At 38.3% G+C, this 9701-nt stretch overlaps 1 non-coding gene across 1 annotated transcript; it reads right to left on the bottom strand.

Moving 5' to 3' along the window:
• Nucleotides 1–206: 206 nt before the first annotated feature.
• On the bottom strand, nucleotides 207–288 carry trnas-uga (transfer RNA serine (anticodon UGA)). The gene has a single exon. It is a non-coding gene; the product is annotated as a tRNA-Ser (tRNA).
• Nucleotides 289–9701: the final 9413 nt, after the last annotated feature.

Here is a 9701-nt window from a genome sequence, read left to right on the forward strand (position 1 = left end):
CCTGTTTCTACAAACTCAGTGCATTTGATTTACTTTCCTTCTGATGGATTTTGTGTTTTATATCAACTTGAATTAAATGTATGTTAACTTAACTTTTACTCCTTTTTGGAGGCCTTGTATTTAGATTAGATTAGATTAGATAAAACTTTAATAATCCCTTGGGCAGGTTCCTCCGGGAAATTCTGTAAAGAAAAAAGCTTCACATTCGCTGCGAGCAGGGTTTGAACCTGCGCGGGGAAACCCCATTGGATTTCAAGTCCAACGCCTTAACCACTCGGCCATCACAGCTTCTCTTTGAGTACTGTCTTGTACTCAGAGAGCAAGAAAAGCAAGAAATTGCCAGTTGCAGCCCTATTATGACATGTAATACAAGACAGAATCAGCCTGAATGTGATGAACAACACCAGTATATTTAATTATAAATAAAAACTAAAAAAAAAGGATTTTTTTGTGCCAATAAAATTAATATTTTCACCGTGCGCCGTTGTAATCATTAGAACTGCTTCTCTTTGAGTCTGATGCACAGAGCACACATATACATTGTGGCCAAAGTGAGAGAGGCTGATGTGTTGTCAGAGCAAAATGCCCTCTGCTGAGAAAATAACCCTGCTTCAACCTCTCCTCACACACAGGAATGAAAGTGTAGTTGAAAGCTATTTTTTCCCAATTTGCTTCTGTTTAAGCAGATTGTCAACTGCTGAATACCAAAGCCTGGCTGCCCCCTGACATTATTCATAGAGCAGTGGACCAGACTCACAGACTGCAGGAATTAGAAAATACTGAAAGAAATTCTATACAAAGAGCACTTCAGCCACGATCTACAAGGGCTGAAGGCCCTGGCTGTTTTTTCCTTCTAATTTTTTTTTTGTCCTCTTTTTCTCTTTAAGCCAGGAGTAATATTATGGGTGCAATTTAATATCTGAGAGGAGGGAGGGATCTGGATTTTCATAATCTTATGATAAGGAAAGGGATTAAGAATAAAGAAGGGATTAATTCGCTTGATCTGCCAATATGGTGGACCAACAATTCCCTCCCGATCCCGCCCCAGGAAGTGATATGTTCTCTTCCTTGTACAAACCTAAGTATAACCCAATTACTATTCTCTGAAGAAACTTAATTTGGACACATCAGATTTTCATAACAGGACCTCGTGACCTGGTAATATTCCAATACAATATTCACAGTTCTGTATCACTGTGGTCACGTGATACAGAACAGTTTACAAAACACAAGTACAGTAAGTTAGTATTAATCATCTGAGTGAACTGAGTGACACACTATTTATGTAGATATGTAATTATGTGTAAGTACAACGCAGTGATCCATCACAGCAGTTAGTGATAAGGGATTTTCACCACAATGGCAGAAAACCTGAATGCAAGATCATAAGTAAGCTGTGTGTAGAGGTACAAACAGCCACATGTAATTATCTCATTTTGAACATAAATTTTTATCTAATCAGCTAGGCACAGCTGGTCTTGTCATGTGTTTCTCTACCTGCAGGCCTCTCTTGGACCGAAGCTGTCATCACATGCAGATTTTATGGCATCTTTCTTCTCCTCTGCAGCTTTTGTGAGGTTTCTGTGAATTTAGCAGAACATGAACCAGTTATCCTCCTGCGGCAGGTTCTGGTTGAAGTGCCTCTCAAGCTTACAGCAGATCTCCCGGAGAGCAGAGCAATATCTTTGGGAATAATTACAACTAATAATAGTGCCATTCATGGGACGAGAACGTCAGAGAAGAATATGAATGGCAACAAAGGCCGCTACAACAATAACAACCTGACTGGCTTAAATCCATGCTCCTGCCAGTACAGCCCAGTTTCTCAACAATTTGTGATATAGTCCCAAACTTTAATCTTTTGATTTGTGTTGCTGGATGCAAATTTTCATCAATCTACTCTCATATGTAAGCTGCAGATTACAAAGCATAGAAGTCGGCATAAGGGGATTGGAGAGGTGGTGAAAGAGTACTTTATTGACACAAACCCAAGTTTGAGTTATGTATGTCACAGTTTCTCACATATATGTTATTCATTATAAATATGTCGCTTGGTTAAATGTGCACATTAAAAACCAACGGGTGCATTACTTTCAATTCATGTTGATAAACAGGAAAAAATAAACTACTTTATGAACTGCCATTAGACTGGGACTGAAAAGATGTAAGTGAAATAGGTAGATCGCTTACTACTGATCAGATATGGCAGCTAATGTTGCGATGAATTATTAAATTGGCAAAATTGGCAATCAATTTTAGATAACAAGTCAGAATATTTTCCAAATACAAAGTGACCACACTGGGGACATACTTGGAAGTTTTAACAGATTTAACTGTTTACATTATACACAGATGTGGCAGTTATCTTACCTGTAGCTACATGGCAGCATAGTTTAAATCAAAGAAAATCTTCATGGTGTTATTTAAAAAAATTTTTTTTTGAAAAGCAACAGTTTGACTTGAAGCTATTGTTACACTTCAAGCACACATCTAACTGTTACACAGTTACCGGGTGCAGGGGTGTTGCAATATTGCTAACGCAAACAATGCATGCTTTTATTTTAGGCAAACTGGCATATGAAATGCTACACTTTGATCAAAACTGGTTAGCATCATTACACCTCGGACACACGGAAGTGTTTGAGGCTACCTCTGACTAACAAAGACACTGCTCCTGCACTAGATCATGAAGTGTTATAATGAAATATTGTGCCATAATGAAGTACATAAAACTGCTTCACGCCTAAATGACTTATTTTTAAGATGTAGAGTTTAGTGCAACTACAAGATATAACATGTAAGGATATTATTGCAGTGCATTATTCAATACTAACTAAAACTTCATGCTTTATAAGTTTGTTTGCAGAAGATGAGATGCAAAAGTATTTATTTGCATGTATCACAGAGCCATGACTCAGTGGCTCAGAATGCCTGACTGAGTCCCAGTCAGAAGGCCTCAATGCACGCTTCAAGTCGTTTATACTCACCATCATATTTTCAGAAAATGTCAGGGAACTTGAGCATCAATGCCTGTGAGAGTAAAGTGACCATTGTGTTCATATGGATCACGCCCTCCTAATAACACCTCATTGTTTAGCTTCTCTGTGTAGGCCATTGTGCTGCTGATCTTCTCAGTGGTCAGTTTTGTGCCATCCAGCCTCTTCTACTCATTCTGATGACATCTTCTCCTGGCATCCCAAATAAATCAACAATCCTATCTGCAACTATCACAACCACATTAGCCAAAAAATAAGACATGCTTTTTTTTAAATTCAGTGCAATTTCCAGTAAACTGCATATGCAAACCATAGTGAGCCAAGATTACATGATTCATGTCAGTTTTGCAGTGTTGCTACCATTACAGTAAGGCCAGCCAGAAACATACCTGTGTCCATGCCTTTCAGTTATTAAACTCACATTTTGCATCTTTAGTAAATACCAACAGTAGTTTTTTTAACCCCTAAAGATGCTTTAGTGCTGGCGCAGACAGTTAGGAAATCTGGTCCCAAGTCACAAAGCAGTGTTTTCTACAATATGTATAAACCATTCTGTACAGGGAGACAATCTTCTTAAAGCCTGGTACTTTATGAGCTTTATAATGGGCACTGATCTCGATCTGCAGTGGGGAGGGAAGATGAAGGTGATTAGAAGTTGATGCTCCCTCAGGCTTGGGATTATGGTAAATATACTGCCTGTCTTTGGGGATCATTAAAAAGAGCTTCCTCATCCCCTCCAAGTGACTGCTTATGTTACTGGACCCTTGGAGAAATAGCAAAACCAGTCACCACTGCTATCCAGTTTGAGGGAAATGGAGTGTATGGTGTATCAAAGTGCAGTTTTTAAATATCTATAAATGCTTGAGGCCGTATAAAATATGGTGAATTCATTGATATTTCATAGAAAAGCAGATATTTGTTGTAAGGGTTTTTTTTTAATCCAAATATTCCTCAAATAAAATAGTTAAGTTATAATCCATCTGCAACTAAATATGGCTCTTTTAAAAAATGAGTCATCATAAACCGTTCCTACATGTGAAGAATCTTGTGTTTACTTAGTCAGTCTGCTGGCAGAGAGACTTTAAGCCTCTCCGTTCAAAATCAACATGTTAAAGCCCTCTGAGATATACAGGGTCAATAAGCGGACTCCTGCACTTACTGCAGCGGCAGTGAAGCCACATCACCCAGCACCACGGTTTGCCCTTTGGGAGGTCCAGGCTGAGGCTGTGCCTGGCTTCAAGTTTTTACATACTTCTCACCTTCAAGAGAGAAACTGCTGGAAAGGGTCTGACATGAGACAAAAAAAGAAAAAATACATATATATATGATGTGTCATCAGTAAAGTCTTCTCACCAAGCCCTTTTGATGACATGCAAGAAGGTAAATATAAGACCAATTAAACTTTAATGAGCGGAAAACTCATATTCAGATGTCACTGATAAATATCCTGAAATATCTCACTGACAATTTGCTCCTTCAGTTGCTAATATCAAGCTTTTCATGGTGACATTTTTTGTGCAGCACAGAAGCTTGCTGGTTTTAAAAATTTAACTAAAAGACTGTTCTTGGCAAATTTTATCATTTGCCAGTTTCGCTAACACCAGCTTTATAAGGTACTTAAAATTAAATTGATAATAATTCTGTATATAATAATAATAATTCTCCAATAAGAACATCTTACTTCTTGTTAGTTCTGAGGGTTAACTCAGTACTATGGTGCATCTGGAAGAAGACAAACGTCACCCTCGTCACCAAAATCCACCTGTACCGCACACTGGTGTTGCCCATTCTTCTCTAAGGATCTGAGACCTGGGTCATCCTCGAGCACCACCTCAACAAGCTCGAGGTCTTCCAAATGCGCTTTTTGTGTCAGATTGTCCGAGTGTGCCTCTGTGGCCGTCTCAGCAACGGCACGATACCTAGTCAATGTCACCAGCAGCCCTCGATGGAAGAGCTGATTCAGAAGCTGCAATGGCTTGGCAACATCTGCCGCATGAGCAACCATCCCCTGCCATATCGCCTTCTGCTGCAGCAGCACCCCGCCCGCTCCCAAGAAGACTTGGATCAACCAAATTGAAGGTGATCTTAAACAACAATATCTAACCCTTGAGCAAGCAAAGGTCAAGGCAAAAGATCGCAAGGCCTGGAAGTGCATTCTTATTCTCTTGCTCACCAAGATGGAAACCCCACGGCACCCACAGCGACGTATTGGCTTCGTGGAACCACACCTGCCGACCTCCAGCTAGGGAAAAAAGAAGAAGAAGAAAGAACTCAGTACTAAAGTAATGAAAGTAGTAAAGTAATGTGTGAGCTGTACTATTTAAACAGGGAACATCACATGGACTTCTGTGAAAGTCTTGATCACGTTTTTTTTTTTTTTTTTTTTTACATATTTGTCACACTTACATGTTTTAGATCAACAAACTAATTTTGATGTTGGACAAAGAGATCCACAGAAAATACAAAATGCAGTTTTTAATGGGGATTTTGTTTTTTAAAACAAAAAAGCAATCCAAACCTATCCGACTGTATTGACAATTAGCACTGACAACTCATCCAGGAGGTCACAAAAGAATCCAAAACAACATCTAAATAACTTTTGGGAAGGTTTAAGTCCCAATAAACCTGCCATGAAGCTAACACAGCATTTCATGCAACAGTTAAACATGGTGGTGGTAGTGTAATGATCTGGGTCTACGGCAAGGACCTGGACAACTTGCCGTAATCAATAGAACCTTGAACTTTGCACTGTGCCAGAAAATCCTAAAGGACAATGTCTGTCCATCAGTTGGTGCCCTGAAGCTCGAGCACACTTTGGTTATGAAACAGGAATATGATCCAAAGCACACCAGCAAGTCCATCTCTGGATGGCTAAAAACAAAAGATAGTCTGGACTTGATATGACCTTAAACGGGCCGTTCAGTCTCGAAAACCTTCCAGTATGGCTGAGTTAAAATAATTCTATGAAGAAAAGTGGGCCAAAATTTCTTCCACAGCAATATGAAAGACTCCTTGGTAATTATTGCATCATCCTTGTATTTATTTGATGATCTGAAACATGTGTGACAAATATACAAAAATGAATTAATTACTGTTTCAGTATTTTCTCAAATACTAAATAAATTATTTATAATCTATATAATGTTTATTTGTTCTTTAGTCATCACCTTGGATTGAACCCTTGAAGTATTTCTAGCTCAAGCTTTAGAACCTGGACTTTCAGCTTGAACACTTTGTATCTTTGCGTTTATGCAAATGAGTCTATAAGAGTTTCATAAAACCAAGGGTGCTTCTTTTTTCCATCCCATATAGAAGGGGTTACAGTGTTGTATCTAAGTTTTCCAGCTGAAAGTTTTCAGCACTGCTGCACCCATTTCTGTTCTGGCTTGGTACAGAACAAGGCAAAATAATCTTGAGAACATATGGGAAGATTATGGGCAGATGCAGGTGTGCAGATACGCCCAGTCACAAAGCTTGCCTTACATAACAGCACCCGTACACTTGTGTATGTATGCCACGCTCTGCATGTCCTTCTCACAAACACAGAGAGAGCTGAAAGGAGAAGATGAGAGATCCATCTATCTTTTAACAGATGTGATGAATATCAGTGCATGACCCACGCTCCTTCCTTGATACATCACTGCAGTGTGCTTGTCATCTTTGTTTTTCGCTTATTATTCTCGGACAGAATCCACAGATTTGCCTCAGGTGCATTTTTCATTCTCCGTTTCATTATTTGCTCAGATTAATACGAGCAATGGTATCAGCGGTGGCGTGGTCGGCTAAGCTGTGTCTAATAGGCTAGAGTCTAGACATACCCATACCAATTATCCACTGTAAATAGAATCCACGCTTTGGCTCAAGGCTTTGTTTATTCAATTCTATTCACTTCATATCCGCATGATTATAATTAAAGAAAATAAACACCTGCTTAGAAGGTAAAGGCTCAGAAATGTGCCGTCATTAGTGCAACCCCATGTAGGTGTGCACTAGTATATCAACTGTGGTAAATGTAAAGGTATACTTATGGAGCCATTATGTGGATATACAGTGAAAAGCAGCATCTTAATCACAAACGTATGTTTAGTCATGTCAATACTGTATCCTTGGAAGTGCTCTGGTTTCATAAGCACATATCATAAGATGGATATTCAACAATAAATTCATTTTTATGCTTTATGCAGGACATTATCTCTTAATGTCCTGCCAAAGATCTGGAACATTGCTACACCTTCTGTACTTGGAACCATTGGCCTGATGCATGATCCAAATTAAACCAAGTTTTAACTGTCAGAGAGATGGAATTGGTTGACTGGTAAGTTGACCAAAATCATCACTGCGCCACCAAAGTGCATGACAGTTGGTATGAGATGTTTACGGGATACAGTAAAATACAATTTTTACTGCTTTTTGTGGATTTAGACACAAATAGCTAATTTCCAACCCCCCTAGTACAAAAGACAGAATTCAAAACTAACTAGTTTAGTTTGCTTTTCTTACATCTTTCTCACTGTTGCACACTGACTTTTTTTTCTCTCCCTGGGAAATACAGAAACTGTATATTCCTCTTACAGACACATTTTGTGACAAACTGGACAGAAGCATTTTGCGTGTTTAGTGGTTATTTGTTCAGCTTTTTTGAAAAGGTTCATTTGAAATGACCTGCCACTTGTATAAATATGTTTGCTCTTCTTCGACAGGTAGCTAGTTGCTGCAGTAATGCAACCACAACTTTCTGTCTGCACCATGAACACATCACAGGGATAAGAAAGAAATTGTTTAACTGGCTGTGGGATGTCATTATTTCCTTATTACTGAGCAAATAACTCCGTGCCATCACTGGAAACAGCACCAGGCTGCAGCATATGAAAAAATTTGCCTATTCAAAAGAAATAACCTGCCTATCAGATTTAATCACTCATTAACTGAAGGTGCTGGAAACCATTTGAGGTTTGTGTTGATATGCAGTTTGTTTTTTGCCAAACCTGGTGCTGTTTCCAGTGATGACATCAAGTTATTGGACAAACATCTCTGTTTTGGTCTTGTCTGCCCAAAGGACATGGTTGCAGAAGTCTTGTGGTTTGTTGCAAGATGCAACTTCATAAAACTAAACCAAGCTGTCATGTTCTTTTTATAGAGAAGAGGCCTTCTCCTGAAAAACTTTCCACACAAGCCATATTTGTTCAGTATTTTGTGTAATTGCCCTGTCATAAACTTGACATTTAACATGCTAAGCATGGCACGGCTGCTTTGTTCGGACGACGAATTTGTTCGGACATCCACTTCTGGAAAGAACGTTGTATTGTGCTAACACACACCCAAATACTCTAAAACTGCAGAACCTGGCTGGTACTTACAATCCTAATTCCTCATAAACAGTAAGAGTGTAAAATAGTCCGGATTTACATGATTGTAGCTCTAGTATATGCATTTTATGTATTCTATAGTACAGGTTATGAAAAATTTAATTGTAAATCAATAAGATCTAGACACTGAAAAAAGTCCAATACAATATTTTTTTATTCATGATCAAAATTCATAGAATTAGAGTTCAACGACAAAATAACAACAAAAATGCTTCTTTGAGGGAATGTGTCACCTGTGAAATAAGTTAGAAAAGCATTCAAAACATCAGTAGCCTAAGCATTGTAGCTTAACCCAGACCATTCTCTTTTTCTAACCAACCAGTGAGCAAAAACAACAGTAAAAGGTAATGAAAATACAACTCCAAGATAAAAGTAGCCAAATAAAATAGTCTTACTCTCTAAGTACCTGGATTAAGCAGTCAGGTATTTATACCACTGCCAACCTTCTTCCCTCCTAATGAGAACTTTATTGCTCCATTAAACTGGAAGCACTGTACAGCTAAAAAAAAACAGCACAAGTCAATAGATACAATATTGTTACAATTTCACAAACTACTGTCAAACTGGGTAACAGGAGTTGTTCATGTGAATGCATACACAGGCACCCACACACTCACATAACACATATTCATGAAAACATGTCAGTAGATTATGTTTTCAGGGCAAACCGTGAGATAATTTTTGCAATAGTGCTCTGAGAGATTATTTTTTCTTTTAACGTTAAGTATGAGGAGGACATTTTTTCATCAAGCAGCTTTAGTGATCAAAAAAAGCTCCAAAATAGGATTTATTTTGATATTTTGTTTTAAGTTTCACTAGTAAAACACTAGTAAAACAATACTTAATGTTAAAAAAAGAGAGCAAATAAATTAACCTTAATTTGATGTCCAGTCATTATCTTAGGTCAACCCTCTGGCAGTGTTGATTGTTTGATGAGAGGATTAGTTTTCTATTAGACTGATTTAAGAAAATTAATCATACCTTACTCAGTTACAACTTAAGTTCCCAAAATATTAATTATGAGACGGTGCACAGCTGTCAGAATCCAGAAATGAGTTACAGACTTTTTAAGAAATGGGCTTACAAAGACAATGCAGCTGTGAGTGACAGACATACCTTCACCTTGTCATGTTGTCGTGCTCGCCCACTGGTGTAACAAGACATTTGCTTACAGCGCAAAAAAGAAAGAAGTCGGAAGTGCTCAGCCACCAGCTTGAAGTCATCACTGACCCAGCGGTACATCGCAAGTGACACAAAGTCAGAACTTAAAATCTCAGTATAGGCAGGGCTAAATCTTTCATGAATTTATCATGTCTTATTCATAAAAACTCTCTACCTA

This window comes from Pelmatolapia mariae, linkage group LG9 (assembly GCF_036321145.2).
Source record: "Pelmatolapia mariae isolate MD_Pm_ZW linkage group LG9, Pm_UMD_F_2, whole genome shotgun sequence".
Taxonomy (NCBI): domain Eukaryota; kingdom Metazoa; phylum Chordata; class Actinopteri; order Cichliformes; family Cichlidae; genus Pelmatolapia; species Pelmatolapia mariae.